This window comes from Trachemys scripta, chromosome 4, assembly GCF_013100865.1.
Source record: "Trachemys scripta elegans isolate TJP31775 chromosome 4, CAS_Tse_1.0, whole genome shotgun sequence".
Taxonomy (NCBI): Eukaryota; Metazoa; Chordata; order Testudines; family Emydidae; genus Trachemys; species Trachemys scripta.
In genome coordinates, this window is record NC_048301.1 from 91,290,870 (window position 1) to 91,307,410 (window position 16,541).

Here is a 16,541-nt window from a genome sequence, read left to right on the forward strand (position 1 = left end):
GGCAGGGGAAAGCAAGTCACAAAGTTCCATGAAAGTGCCCTTACGCATGCGAAAGTTTCGCAGCCACTGGGAATCGTCCCATACCTGCAGCACGATGCGATCCCACCAGTCTGTGCTTGTTTCCCGGGCCCAGAATCGGCGTTCCACGGCATGAATCTGCCCCAGTGACACCATGATTTCCACATTGCTGGGGCCTGTGCCTTGTGAGAGGTCTATGTCCATGTCAATTTCCTCATCACTCTCGTCGCCGCGCTGCAATCGCCTCCTCGGCTGGTCCGGGTTTCGCCTTGGCATGTCCTGGCTCTGCATATACTCCAGGAGAATGCGCGTGGTGTTCATAGTGCTCATAATTGCCGCGGTGATCTGAGCGGGCTCCATGATCCCAGTGCTAGCTATGGCGCCTGGTCAGAAAAAAGGCGCGAAAGTAGTATCTGATGGACCAGGAGAAGGAGGGAGGGCGGGAGGGAGGGAGGGCTGAGTGACGACATGGCATACAGGTACAGGAACAGGGAGAAACACAAACAACTGTCACACAGAATGGTCCCCCCAAAGATTAAACTGAAAACCCTGGGCTTAGCAGGCCATTGATTTCACGGAGGAAGGGGAAGCAAATGAATACAGAACAAATCTATTTTTTACATCTTAAGCTGGCAGCCGACGGTGCAGCATGAGTGATAGCCTCTCCAGTATGACGATGACGGATATCAGTCATAATATACCATCGTCTGCCAAAAGGCAAGGGGCTGCTGCTGTGTAGCAATGCAGCCCCACGTCTGCCAGCCCCACGTCCGCCAGCACCCAGCATCGCCCTCGGCCTCTTCTGGGTGCTTAGCAGACAATACTGGGCAATTGGCAGAAAATAGTATATTACGATTGGTAGCCATCATCATCGAAACATGTCTGCCCAGGTGGCCATGATTGACAGCCACTCCAGTACGACGACGATGGGTACCAATCATAATATACCATCGCCTACCAAAGGGCAAGGGGCTGGTGCAATGCAGCCCTACGGCTGCCAGCCCCACGGCTATCACTCATGCTACACCGTCTATCGCCAAAAGGCAGTTAGCAGCTGCTGCTGTGTAGCAATGCAGTCCCACGTCTGCCGGCACCCAGAGGACATATGGTGACGGTGAGCTCAGCTGAGCTGAGCGGGCTCCATGCTTGCCGTGGTATGTTGTCTGCACAGGTAACCCAGGTAAAAAGGCGCGAATCTATTGTCTGCCGTTGCTGTGACGAGGGGGGAGGGGCCTGACGACATGTACCCAGAACCGCCCGCAACACTGTTTTGCATCATCCGGGCATTGGGATCTCAACCCAGAATTCAAAGAAAAGGCGCGAAAGTAGTATCTGACGGACTAGGGGAAGGAAGGAGGGAGGGCGGGCCGAGTGACGACATGGCGTACAGGTACAGGGAATTAAAATCAAGAACGGTGGCTGTGCATCAGGGAGAAACACAAACAACTGTCACACAGAATGGTCCCCCCAAAGATTAAACTGAAAACCCTGGGTTTAGCAGGCCGTTGATTTGACGGAGGGAGGGGGAAGCAAATGAATACAGAGCAAATCTATTTTTTACATCTTAAGACGACGGTGCAGCGTGACTGATAGCCCTCGGCATCTTTCTGGGTGCTTGGCAGCAAATACGGGGCGCTTGGCAGTTAGTGTATGATGATGGTCTTCAGGCTTATTGCACGATCGGGTGCTCGGGGAAGACTCTGCTAACGTGCGATGACCCGACTTGTAATAGGACGGTTAACAGTCGTAATACACTATCTACTGCCAAAAGGCAAGCCCCACGGCTGCCAGCACCCAGATCGCCGATGAAGGCTACCAGTCTACTGCACCGTCTACCGCCAAAAGGCAATTAGCAGCTGCTGCTGTGTAGCAATGCAGTCCCACGTCTGCCGGCACCCAGAGGACATATGGTGACGGTGAGCTCAGCTGAGCTGAGCGGGCTCCATGTTGTCTGCACAGGTAACCCAGGTAAAAAGGCGCGAATCTATTGTCTGCCGTTGCTGTGACGGGGGGGGGAGGGGCCTGACGACATGTACCCAGAACCGCCCGCGACACTGTTTTGCATCATCCGGGCATTGGGATCTCAACCCAGAATTCCAAGGGGCGGCGGAGACTGCGGGAACTGTGGGATAGCTGTGGGATAGCTACCCATAGTGCAATGCTCCGGAAGTCGACGCTAGCCTCGTCCGCCGACTAGAGCACCTAGAGCATTTTATGTGTGGACACACACAATCGGCTGTATACAACCGATTTCAATAAAACCGGCTTCTATAAATTCGAACTAATTTCGTAGTGTAGACATACCCATAGACACTCTTGTTTTGCTTTAAGAGTGGCTTATGTTGATTCAGCTGAATTTATTTCTTTAGCCACTTATGTTAAACCAAAATAAGACATTCTTAAACTGAAATAAGTGTCTGTTTAAATTGGTTTTTACACCAATTTAAGTTAAACTGGAATAATTTTCTCATGTAAACAGGCCCTCAGACCTTATCTACACAGAAAATTGTACTGGTTTAACTAATAGTATATTTTTAAACCAAGATAGTTAAACCAGTACAAATTTGTGTGTAGACATTCTTATTTCAGTTTAGCTTCATCCTTTTTTTTTTAAACAGGATTAAGCAAAATCATAATAAATTCTTTAACTGAAACAAGCGTGTCTGTACATAAACTTTCACCAGTTTACCTAAATAAGTTAAAAATATGTTGAGTATAAAGCAATGAGTGCCTTCAAATCTAATGGTTAACAGTATCCACTTGAGGGAGAGGAGAGCTCTTTTTAGGGTGTACAGCATCTCTACACACTTCTAGGTGTCAGCTTGGTTGGTGTTTTCCAATTTTCTTTGACAGCTGTTGGTGAAGAGTCAAATTTTACACTGATTTATACCATTTTCAACACCAGCGAAATTAGTAATCGCTTTGATTTGTACTAATGTAATTGCATGAATAAATTGACCCATCCTCTGTTAACACAAAGGACAAATTCTCCACTAATATTGTATGCATTCCATTGTATAGGTAAATGGCTCTACAGTGTGCTGTTTTGGTATTTAATATCTTGGTTCAAAACTGGGATAATTCGTTAATCCTGCATTTATGCCTCACATTTCTCTGCCATAATGGAAATAATCCACTTGGAGTCCAAAGTTCCCGGACTACTTGTAAGCGGGGAAAAAAAAATCACCATTGTGCTCTCAGTTTTAATCTCTTTTTAGCAGATTTCTAAATACTCCAGATATTGACTTAGCTAAATGCTACATGATTGTTTTGCATGCAGATTGTTCTCCATGGTCAAGAATCTATCACAGTAGAGTAGTGCTTAATATTCTTTACACTTGTGGTTGACAAGTTTTTGTCATAATGTGTTTGGTTTTTCCAAATGCTAAAGTATGACTTCTGATTTAAAGGGCAAATATCAGCTTGCTATAGAAACAAAAGAAAAAGAAATTGATGGGCTGAAGAAAACATTAAAACCATTACAGGTAAATTAACTTTATTGTTAAATGCAGTACTCATAACTCTATTTGTTGTTAAGTGGAAAGCTTTTCTTTATTCTTTGTTTTTAAAGGGGGTCTTCTAGGAGCTCTTACTTTCTTTTTTACTGTACAGGTGAACCTGACCTCCCAGCAGCCAGGTGCAGCTGCTGCCTGAGTTTCCCTCACCAGTCCACAGTCTTTCTTTATTTCTCAGTGTTTTTTAATTTAGTTCTTCCCTTCTAGGAGGACTTCTGGGGAAATAAAAAGTCCTAATGAAGTATAAAACAATGTCCTTTGCTCTCTCTGGGACACAGCCTTCCTCTTTCTTTGAAGTCTTCTCCTCTGGCTACAGAGAAGTAAAGGGGGTTTTCCCCCCACTCTCTGGAAGCCTTGGCACGGGATCCCTAAACAGGTGCCCACAATGGTCCTCAAGCTCATACTGCTACTTTTGCCCCTTCACCTGGTTTTGCCACAAGTTTACCATCTTCTCCACATAGTACACAACTAACAAACATGTCTCGCTCAAACTCTCACCCCTGCCTGACAAAGTCACTATTTGCACTGATTGAGGTTACCACTGTTTGAAATCAGATCAAGCTACACATTTCAAGCTGTGAGTTATAGCATTTTATTTTGTCTACATGGGGCATTGAATGGGTGCAACTATGGTGGTGACTGGGTACAGTGGCTGGAATGAGGGCAATCTCCAGTGTAGCCAAGAATTTAAAAAAAATATTTATATTGGAAGGTAGCTAGTGATAGTCTTGTTCTTAAAGATAAAGAAAATGAGATACATTCTGAGATTGGTCGACTTAGAGAGTAGGAGTAGGGAATGTTTAGTTTAAGGAAGGAGAGAATTACCGACAGTGGAATGTGTTACCAAATTTCAAGTTTTGTCAGCTCCTAATTATTTTCCTACTTTTGGCTGAGTAGGTTAGTCATTTATTCTGCTCTGGGCAAGAAGATAGTTATGCTTCAGATGCTCACTCTGCAATTGTAGATTAACTGGAAGGAGAATTTTCAATAAGACTGGCGGCATTTGTCTTGTAATTGTGCTAGAATACCTTCTGTGAAGCCTGGGATTTTGACATTTCTGAAAGTGATTGTTACAAGTCAGCTGCAATGTGACTTGAACTCCAGTACTGCCAGCATAAGGCTCTTGTTCTCACTTTTTCTGGGACTCAGTTAATAAAGAATTAAAGGAGGGTAATATAATTAATGTCAATCAACATGGGTTTATGGAAAATAGATCCTGTCAAATTATTTTTTTTTATGAGATTACAAATTTGGTTGATAAAAGTAATAGTATTGATACTTAGACTTCTGTAAGGCATTTCACTTGGTACTGCATGGCATTTTGATTAAAAAGTTAGAATGATATAAAATTAACATGGCACACATTAAATGGATTAAAAGCTAGCTAACTGATAGTTCTCAAAATGTAATTGTAAATGGTGAATCATCATCGTCTTTCTAGTGGGGTGTTGCAGTGATCAGTCCTTGGCCCTACGCTATTTAACATTTTTATTACTTGGAAAGGGTTCAGAGAAGAGCCATGAGAATAACTGAAAGATTAGAAAATGTGCCTAACAGTGATAGACTCAGGGAACTCAATTTATTTATTTTAACAAAGAGAAGGTTAAGGGGTACCTTGATGACAGGTTATAAGTACCTACATGAGGAACAAATATTTAATAATGGACTCTTCAATCTAACAAAGAAAAGTATAACATGATGCCATGATTGGAAATTGAAGCTATACAAATTCAGGCTGGAAATAAGACATACATTTTTAACACTAAGAATAATTAACTATGGGAAGAACTTACCGAGAGCCATTGTGGATTTTCCATCACTGACCAATTTTAAATCAGTTGGATGTTTTTCTAAAAGATCTGCTCTCAGAATTATTTTGGGAAAGTTCTATGGCTTGGGTTATACAGGAGTTCAGACTAGATTATCACAATAGTCCCTTCTGGCCTTGAAACCTATGAATGAATCTATGTATTTATTATAACATTTTTGTAAGATTGATGGTAGTGCTGCTTCTTGTTTTTCACCTTTTGAAAATCTCTTTCCATTACTACTAAATCAGCATAATAAATTGAACTTTGGATATATTTTTAAGAAATTGAAGAGATGACAAACTTCATTTCGTCATCTGTATTATAAATCAGAAGGTATTAGGAAGGGCAGTTGTTGCCCTGGTGTTGGCATGAACTAATATTGGCAAATTAATCTTGAGATAGTGACACTGGCACTCATATGCCATCATCATAGCTTTGAACACTGCTGACATCCCTCTGGACAGTGATTTTGTGTAGATCCCTGCTGCCATATATGCACAAGTAACATCCCATCATGTAAGTGGTTTAACACATTCAGACTAGTGCTGGCATGGGTAAATGGTATTATTTATGGATAGACACCCAGATTCTTGGTTTTATGGCCCAACTTTATCATAAGTACAACATCTCATGCTATTTTTATATATGGAATTATGGCCCTGAAGGTTGGGCACACAGATTTCTTGGCTAGTTACTATGGCTTTGGCTATGTCTACACTACAGACCTTACAGTGGCACAGCTGTAGTGCTGCAGCTGCACCACTGAAAGATGTCCCATGTATCTGTCCTAGGCCGATGGGAGAGCGCTTTCCCATCAGCATAATTAAACCACCCCCAACAAGTGGCAGTAGCTATGTCGGTGGGAGAGTTTTCTCCCACTGATATAACGCTGTCCACACCGGTGCTTTTGTTGGTGAAACTTTTGTCGGTCAAGGGGTTGCTTTTTCACACTGCTGACTGGCAAAAGTTTTACCAACAAAAGTGCTAGTGTAGACAAAGCCTTAGTTTTAGGTTTTCCTTTTTTTAAGAGTCTCACATTTGCAAGTATTTATAGTGTTATTGGAGAATGGATGCCTAGATTCTTTCAGTCGATGTTGTGATTTACCCTCAAAAATTGTTTATATTATTTCTATTTAACTAAAATCAATTAGCTAAAATGTGGTCAAATCTCTGGATCTAAATGAAACTCCAAATCAGATTCCAAATACTCTCTTTATTCTGTCTTGTTGCATACTGTCCTTTTGGAGGGAAAAAAGATAATTAAATTCTTATCAATAAACTCTTAAAGGAGGAAGGAAAAGTGTAAAATTCTAGGTTTCAGAGTAGCAGCCGTGTTAGTCTGTATCCGCAAAAAGAAGAGGAGTACTTGTGGCACCTTAGAGACTCTTTAGAGTCTTAGAGTCTCTAAGGTGCCACAAGTACTCCTGTTCTTTTTTCTAAAATTCTAGTTTGAGTTGATATTTGTTCTTGCTCCCCCTCTATCTGGCCCTGATTCAGCAATGCATTTAAGCAAGTGATGAAGGAAGAATTACTCTAAATCAGCAATTTTCAAACTATGGGGCCAGCCCTCCCAAGGGAGGCATGGGAATGTGTCAAGGGAGGTGCCAGCTCTGTGCTTTGCTGTTTTGTTTTGTTTTTTTAAGAGCTCTAGCTGTCAGCCCCAGGTAGCTCCATTCCCTCACCAGGAGGCAGCCCAGGCTCAGGCTTTCCTTCCCCCCAGGATCCCTCACCTGGAGGTGGTGGGGCTCTGGCTGTCAGCCCTGGGGTATCAGCAGCAGCACAGAAGTAAGAGTGGCAATGGGGCACTAAGTCTGCTTTGAAAAGTGACAAATATCACTTTTCACATTGCCACCCTTACTTCTGTGCTGTTGCTGGCACGGTGCTGCCTTCAGAGCTGGATGCCCAGCCAGCCAGCAGCTGCTGCTTTCTACTCTGCCTTCAGAGCTGGATGGTGGTATATGTAGTTTGGGGGACAGCATAAATGACCACAGACACAAAGAAGGGGTGCCTGATCAAATAAGTTTGAGAACCACTGATCTAAATGATGTGGAGAGGTTTTTTTAATTGCCATAACACTGTTCTACAGCTAAAATGCTTCTGAAATAAATGTAGTCAAACTTTACTAATTCTGGGTCACTGAGAACAAAAATGATGCTTAAATTGTTGATTGGCTCTAGTTTTGAAGATATGCTATTGGTCAGTATATACGACCCTTGACTTGGGAATGGCGGAGGATAAGTGAGTTATAAAGGGAAGGGATCTCAATTTAAACCAGAAATGACTAAAATACATCTTTGACTGGATCTATGAATAAATCTATGACTGGGTTTGGACAGTACTTGCTTTTTAGGCAAAACAATGAATGATGCAATCTGAAGCTGGTATTGCATCATACATGATATGAATCGCATCATGTTATTCCTAGAAGTCATGGATGATGCAATCATAATGAAGCTTACATCACTCTGCTGAACAAATTGCCCTATATCAGCTCTAGAAATCATACAGTGTCGTGCTCTCTTATTTGTCAGTGTTTGATTTTGCAAAGGGACACATTTCTGTTTAGCCAAAGTGAGCAGAGATGCCTCGTACTTGTGTGAAGAGTGCAGATAACTTCTGCTATGTTTGTGGTGAAGTGACTTTTGCATCACAAAAGCACAGTATAACCACTATGGTTAAGAAAGCCTATCACCTTTATTTTGGCTGCAAAATTGGAGATCAGGACAAGAGGTGGGCCCCACACATATGCTGCAACACTTGTGCAAAAAATCTTCGCCAGTGGTTGAACAGGAAAAGGAAATCTATGCCTTTTGCAGTGCCAATGATTTGGAGAGAGCCAACAGATCATACCAGGAATTGTTACTTCTGCATGGTGCCTCCAGTTGGGAAAGGTGTGTCAAAGAAGAAAAAGTGGACTGTGCATTATCCAAACATTCCATCAGCTATACGCCCAGTACCCCATGGAGAAGGACTGCCGGTTCCTGATGCACCAGAATCATTCTCACTTGAGTCAGACGAGGAAGAGGAAGAGGATGAAACTTCTGGTCCTGAACCATCAATGGCACAGGACCCACATTTTCTCCTATCCTCCTCCTCTGAACCACACCTCATAACACAAGGTGAACTGAATGAACTTGTCAGGGATTTGGAACTACCCAAGAGTAAGGCAGAGCTGTTGGGCTCCAGACTATGGCAGTGGAATCTCCTGGCAGGTGATGTTAGGGTTTCCATGTTCCGGGACCGTCAAAAGGATCTTGTCCCATTCTTCTTCATGGAAGGTGATCTTGTAGCCTGCAACAACATCGATGGCGTGATGGCAGCCATCAACATCGTTCACGATCCAGATGAGTGGAGACTGTTCATTGATTCATCGAAGACGAGTCCTAAAGCTGTTTTACTGCATAATGGCAATGTTTTGCCATCAATTCCAGTTGGTCATGCAGTCCATATGAAGGAAACCTATGACAACATGAAACAACTTTTGAGGTGCATAAACTATGACTAACATCAGTGGCAGCTTTGTGGCGATTTGAAGGTTGTTGCTCTCTTGCTTGATCTGCAGACTGGATACACAAAGTACTGCTGTTTTCTCCGCGAATGGGATAGTCGTGCAAGAGATTCCCACTACATCAAGAAAGATTGGCCACTCCGACAGTCATTGGAGCCTGGGAGGAAAAGTGTTCAGCATCCACCACTTGTTGATTCAAGGAAGATTTTGTTACCACCCTTACACATCAAGCTGGGTCTGTTGAAGAACTTTGTTAAGGCCATTGACAAAACACAAGCAGCTTTCAAGTACCTCAGTGGAAAATTTCCAAGGTTAAGTGAAGCTAAGATAAAGGAAGGTGTCTTTGTTGGTCCTCAGATTCGTGAACTTCTTCGAGATGATGCATTTGACCATGCACTGCGTGGCAAGGAAAAGACGGCATGGAAAGCCTTCCAGTTAGTGGCAATAAATTTTCTCGGAATCAACAAGGGAGACAACTACAGGTTGTTGGTGGAAAACCTCCTCAAGGCATACAAAAGCCTTGGTTGCAACATGTCACTAAAGATACATTTTTTGCACTCTCATCTAGATTTTTTTCCACCGAACTGCGGAGCAGTGAGCGACGAGCACGGCGAGTGATTTCACCAGCACATTGCAACAATGGAGAAACGCTATCAGGGCAAATGGAGCCCATCAATGCTTGCAAACTATTGCTGGACAGTGACAAGAGATGCTCCATTTAATGAATACAAGAGACAAGCCAAGAAGCGCCGAGTAGACACTGAATAGGACTAAACTATGTACAGAATAGTTTTTTGCCTTTTGTTTCATAATAAATTTTATTTATATAACCCTTTTGCTGATTTTTAAAGTGTTACATAAACAGGACAGGTGAAATATTATCATGTAAAGCAACCATAAACACATGAAAAGATCTAGGTTTACAATTTATGATTAAAACTCTACTATCTACACAATATACATAGACATAAAATGTAAAAACTTAATTATCTTAGAAACAGTAGCCAATCCATTGTTTTAATTGTCATATTTGAATTCAGCACATCAAAATACATAATAAATAGCACATTTTATCTCTGAAGCAAACAACTTCTCAAAAATTGTAGACCAGTGTAATATTTATTCATTCTTTTATACCAGGAACCTTCTTCTTCACCCACCCTTGAGATCTTCTTCTATCAGCCTTTCCCATACCAAATGTATGGAGCCTGCAGGCATCATTTTGTCAGTGTTTTCTATTTCCCGCCAATTAGATAATAAGCATTTTGTGGTAAGGACCATCTTTTTTAGTTGTTTAAAAAAAAAAAGCCTCATCCACCTCTTCTTCCTGGTTAGGTGGTCTGTAGTAGATCCCTACTATGACATCATCCTTATTTTTTTTACCCCTTTTATCCTTACTCATGCTTATATGATACTGCAGATGATTTCAGTACCAAAGTATTCATGGTGCCGTGAGTCTGATGAGCTCGAGGATTTCAATGACCTCCCAGTGCTGGAGACACCTAAAGCCTCAGCATGAATCTTCCTGGAACATGAGGTGTACAAAATGGTTGATCTTGATGGTGACCAAGGCTTTTTTTTTTTTTTTTTTTTTTTTTTTTTTGAGATAGTCTCCTTGTGAGGAAACGTAGAACTCCTCTTCCTGGAAGCTCTAACAATACCTTCTGAGCTCTTATCCTGCAAAAGCTAGATACCGAGGTCAACAGGCATTGTGTTCATTCAGAGGCCAACATCTGGGGGGCACGGAATCTGGGCCTAGAGCCGAGTCCAGTTGGAGCGAGTGTTCCATTATGAGGAGTCTAAGTTTAATTTCCTAGTTTTTATGAGATCTGCTTTTAAAAGCAGAGAAGAACTATCACTTAGCTGGGATGCAGATGTCTCCCAGGCAGCAGGTACAGCGGGAACGTCCACCACAGACCATGATAGCTTCCTGGCAGTTAAGACAGTGTTTGAATCCCAGGGATCCTGGCACACCAAGTTGATGATGACACCCAAACCAAACCCCTTCATAATAGAGGGAAAAGAAGGGACAGATGGGGGCAATTAAACAAAATGCCCCAAAATATAAAACAAACTCAAATCAGGTAAGCTAAACTAACTATGATAGCCTTGAGTTTTCGTTAAGCTATCAAAGTTGAAATGGGCATGCTAGATGTACCGTCACAGGAAACTGAGGGCAATTTGCCCATGCAGCCCTATATATCCTCAGTACGGGGCACAAGGTGGTATACGATGTATGCATGGGCCAAATGGGCATTCCTACCGAAAATCTCAGATCAAAGGTAGCCTAGGGCACATGCACACCTGAAACAGAACACCCATAGGGACACCATTGGAAACAAAATGAAGGAATCCTGGAAAGTGTAGTTATCAGGAGGACTCTGAGAATTGCAGTCTGGACAGCAATACATTCTGGAAAATAAAAAAGAACCTTGATTGTATAATATAATAATCTATGGAGATATCCTATCTCCTAGAACTGGAAGGGACCTTGAAAGGTTATCGAGTCCAGCCCCCTGCCTTCACTAGCAGGACCAAGTACTGATTTTGCCCCAGATTCCCCAAGTGGTCCCCTCAAGGATTGAACTCACAACCCTAGGTTTAGCAGGCCAATGCTCAAACCACTGAGCTATCCCTCCCCCAATGAAGAAGCTATTAGGGAGGTAGCAAAACATTGTTTTCTTTCGGAGAGAATCTGGGAAAAGGCCAGGTATGCTACAGGGCACATGAAGACTTTGGGTGTCTCTAATGAGTGAAGGAGAATGAGAAAGGGCAGAGAGATGGAAGTCTGAGACAACTGCAGATACAGCTCAGTAAGCCCAGCAAAGCAGGTCTTAAGTCAGGAAGGAGGCTAGTGGGACTAGCAGGGTGATAAAAGAGGCTGAGGGGAATGAGAGCACAAGAGCTTGGAGCAATTACTGAATGCTAGTTTCCTGTCTTGGAGCCAATAGCAAGGTTTCCAAAAGAGGTGGCTGGAAATTCCTTTTCATTTACCTGCATCAAGGAGAAAACAAGATTGCTCAGACTCTTAAAGTAGGGCTTTGGCTAAGTTAGAACAAAGAATAGCTGACTGGAGGGCTTGTTTGGACTTTTCCATTTGACTTTTATTTACCTTGAAAGGAATAGCATTTCCTAATTTACCCAGGAGCCTAAATTAAACTACTGCATCAGTTGAGAGGAAAATTGAGGCACAGGCAGGTGAGGAAAGTGAGGCACCGTCTATATCTCTACAGGATAAGAGATATGTGACACTCTCATATTACAAAGTACAATAGATCACCTTAATTCTCTAGTAATGCCACTGTCTCCAAAATCATTTCAGAATCTAACTCAAAACTGGTCTTGTTTTAAAACCTTATCTAATTTTAAATTCGTTCCAAGGACTTGCTCCAGCCAGTCTCACAGATCTTGTCTCCCTCACTCGATCCCTCCATTCATCTAGTATTGGTCTTTTCTCTGTTCTTCCCACCAATCTCACTACTGTGATACAGAAAAAAGCTTATACTTCAAGATGTCTGTCTCTATGGGTGCACCACTTCAGGTGCACCACTTCAGGTGCGCATGCGGCCCTTGATCAGCGATTTTCTGTTAGAGTCCATTTAGCCTGCACATGCACTCTGTAGAACTTTGCATCATGCTCGGAGGGTATATAGGGCTGCACAGGTGAACCATCCTCAGCTCCTTCTCTAGCTGAACATTTAACAAGAACAGTCCAAAGCAAGAGGGGAAGGAGGACAGGCAGTGGAGCACCCATAGGGACACACATATTGAAGAACCACAGTAACCAAACAAGGTAAGTAACCTTTTCCTCTTCTTTGAGTAGTGTCCCTATGGCTGCTCCACTTTAGGTGACTCCCAGACAGTATCCTCACAGGAACGAGGGAGCCTGGGAATCAAGTCCAGGAGGGAAGACTGTGCAGCAGAACCAATTGCCACATCAGATCTGATGGAATGGACCATGGCATAGTGTTTAGAAAAGGTATGCACTGGAGCCCAATGTAGCAGCTCTCAGACACTGGAATGTTTTTGAGAAATGCTGTGAAAGTTGCTTGGGGTCTCGTAGAGTGTGTTATAATCCTTTGGGGAGGCAAAGCACCAGCTGCATCATAGCAAGCAGTAATACACCCAGAAATCCATCTTGACAGTCTCAGAGAAGAGGCTGTGAACTCTTCTCTGAGACTTTGATCTTTCTGCAATAGAAACAAAGAGTATAGGTGATTTCTGACATTGCTTAGTCCTATCCAGATAAAAGGCCAATGCCCGTCATACGTCTAATGTATGAAGGGAAGTCTCCCACTGAGATTTGTGTGGTTCAGGAAAAAAATAACAGTAAGTGAATAGACTGGTTAAGATGGAAATCCAACAGCATCTTAGATAAGAATTTTGGGTGGAGTCAGATGGAGACCTTGTCCTTGAAAAATATTGTAAATGGGGGGCAGAGGGGCAGTCAGCCATCAAGTCTCCAATTTCTCCAACCCTGCGGCCTGACATGGTAACTACTAGAAAGGCCATCTTCATAGATGAGTGAAGCAAAGACCAGATCGCCATAGGTTCAAATGGAGGTCCCCTAAAGGTATCTAAGCTACAGGCTGAGATCCCAAGTCACAGTAGGATCCTTAACTTAGGGGCATAGATTCCCCAGACGCTTAATAAATCTCAGGGATGTAGGGTGCACAAAAACAGAAATCCCCTCTAGTAGGGAATGAAAGGCGGATATTGCAATGAGATGAACTTTAATAGAGCTAATTGAACAATCTAATTTTTTTAAATCCAGCCAATAATTCAAGATGGCTGACAGTGAAGAAGATTCAGGCACAAGGCAGTGATGGTAATACCAGTGGTTGAACCTCTTCCATTTCTGAAGGTAAGTGATTCAAATTGACCACCTACTATTTAGCAATACTTGCTGTACGCCTGTCAAGCAGATAGATTCTAATCCTGTGAACCACCCGGAACCCATGCTTGTAGATAGAGGACTCCTAGGTTAGGATGAAGCACACAATTAAGGTCCTGGGACAGGAGATGAGGGGCAGTCAGAAGCTTGAGAGCCAGTTGGACACACAGATGAAGCAGATAAGAACACCAAGCTTGCCTCGGCCAGGTTGGTACTACTGGCAAATAACTGACCCTCCTTAATCATGGCCTCGAAGTGTTCTCTATGCTCCTGTGGAAGATGTTCAATAAAGATTGTGAACTTGTTGTAATTCATGTAATCATACTTGGCCATGACCACCTGATAGTTTGTGATCCAAAACTGGAGAGTTGCAAATGAGTAGGTTTTCCGTCCAAAAAGTTCTAACCATTCCCAATTCTTGTCATAAGGAGTAGAACGGGGGTAATGCTGTCTACCCGGCTTGTTTATGACATCCACCAACAGGAAATTAGGTGGGGGATGGGGAAACAAAAATTTTGAGTCTCTGGGCGGGAGTGGGAAATAATATTTCTTATCTGCCCATTTACAAGTTGGCAGTATGGTGGCAGGAGTTTCCATACACAGTCTTTGCTGGATCCAGGAGCACAATATTAATGGGTCTTGTATTTGGTAACACCAATCCGGGTTGCACTCTGTCCAGGAGCTTGTGATGCGAGTCCTTAGGTATATGGAGAGTGTTTGCCATAAGAATCTTCACAAGATTCTGGGATTGACTCAACTCTACCATTGATGATGGTCGAGGCATGACTGCCTCGTCTGGAGACAAAGACAAAGTAGGGGGTTGAGAAGTAGCCTTTTTGTCTGCCCTACCTTCTTGTACCTCAAAGGTCTTCTCATGTTGGGAGTTTGGTGGAGGAGACTGTGTGATCCTAGTTTCCTGCTGAAGTGGAGCCAGAGGCCTGGCAAATTTGCTGCCGATACACCACCCAAGGATCCCAGTATGCTCACTGGGGAGGCCCAAACGGAAGAGGGTTGGTACTCAGAATTGATCCCACCATTCCTGATATGGGTGATTATCTTTGTCAAAATATGATATGGGTTCCTGTAGTTATGGGGAGGGGACCCCGCACTAATGAGGGGACTGATTGAATGTCTTCTTCACCCTCCTCAACATCTTCCAGTGAGAGGGGCACAGGAGGGCTTAGCAAAGAAGGATGGAGAATCATGAGGTACCAGGCAGCATAGGTAATCTGGAGATCGAGGTCTCAGTAACGAGAGTTATTCAGTACCCATAAGCAGTAGGGTCTGTGGATGCTTAGAGTTTTGGGGGGCAAAGGAGGGCATTGCCCCCCCCCCCAAAAATTACAAGCCTCAGGGGCAGGCAGTGTGCAATGCAATGAGTTCTGCAGAGGAGACAGGAGATGTGCTGCTCCCAGTTTGCGCCCCTGAGGCAGGGAGTCAGAATTTTGTTTATAAAACAGAGTGATTAACAGGTGATTAAGAAAGGGCTGTTAGAATGTTTCCTAAAATTAAATGATCTGTTCCAAGCTTTGTCAACCGCAAAAAAGTATGTAGTCTAAAAGATAGAAAGTAATTATAGATTTTTCTACAATTGTTTCAGTTGTTGTATTCAAGAGGTGGTAAAGTTACTAATATCTTTGTTTGAGAATATAACTCATTTTTTAGACAAAGGAAATGCAGTAGATTTAATCTATCTGGATGTCAGTAAGGCATTTTATACAGTTCCAGATGAGAAACTATTAGTTAAATTGGAGAAGATGGGGATTAATGTGAGAACTGAAAGGTAGATAAGGAACTGGTTAAAGGGAAGACTACAACAGGTCATACTGAAAGGTGAACTCTCAGACTAGAGGAAGGTTACTAGTGGAATTCCTCAGGGATTGGTCTTGGGACCAATCTTATTTAACATTTTTATTACTGACCATGGCACAAAAAGTGGGAGTGTGCTAATTAAATGTGCAAATGACACAAAGCTGGAAGGTATTGCCAATACGGAGGAGGACTGGAATACCATACAAGAAGATCTGGATGACCTTGTAAACTGGAGCAATAGAAATGGGATGATATTTAATAGTGCAAAGTGTAAGGTCATGCATTTAGAGACTAACAACAAAAAATTTTGCTATACGCTGGGGATTTTTCAGTTGGAAGTGAAAGTAGAGGAGAAAGAGCTGGGGGTATTGGTTGATCACAGGATGACTGAGCACCATCAGTGTGATGCGGCAGTTTTCCAGAGGCTGGGGATGGGCGACAGAGGATGGATCACTTGAGGATTACCTGTTCTATTAATTCCCTCTGAGGCACCTGGCATTGGCCACTATTGGAAGACAGGATACTGGGCTGGATGGACCTTTGGTTTGACCTGGTATGGCCGTTCTTATGTTCTAAAAGGCTAATACTGTCCTGGGGTGCAGACAAGGTATTTCCAATAGAGACAGGGAAGTGTTAGTACCATTATACAAGGTACTGGTGAGACCTCATCTGGAATAGTGTGTGCAATTTTGGTCTTCCATGTTTAAGAAAGATGAATTCAAACCACAACAGGTGAAGAGAGGGGCTACTAGGATGATCTGAGGAATGGAAGACCTACCTTATGAGAAGAAACTCAAAGAGCTTGGCTTATTCAGTATAACCAATAGAAGGCTGAGGGGAAATAAGATTACTCTGTATAAATACATCAAAGGGATAAACACCAGGGAGGGAGAGGAGTTATTTAAGTTGAACAGCAATGTGGACCCCAGAACAAATGGATATGAACTGGCCATCAATAAGTTTAGGCTTGAAATTAGGCAAAG

At 42.9% G+C, this 16,541-nt stretch overlaps 1 long non-coding RNA gene across 1 annotated transcript in view; it reads left to right on the forward strand.

Moving 5' to 3' along the window:
- Positions 1-12,698: 12,698 nt before the first annotated feature.
- The window catches only part of LOC117877122, a 24,099-nt gene continuing 20,256 nt past the window's right edge, over positions 12,699-16,541 (forward strand). The window contains exons 1-2 of the long non-coding RNA XR_004645620.1: positions 12,699-12,831; positions 13,627-13,716. This is a non-coding gene — a long non-coding RNA (uncharacterized LOC117877122). The remainder of the gene's footprint in view (positions 12,832-13,626; positions 13,717-16,541) is intronic.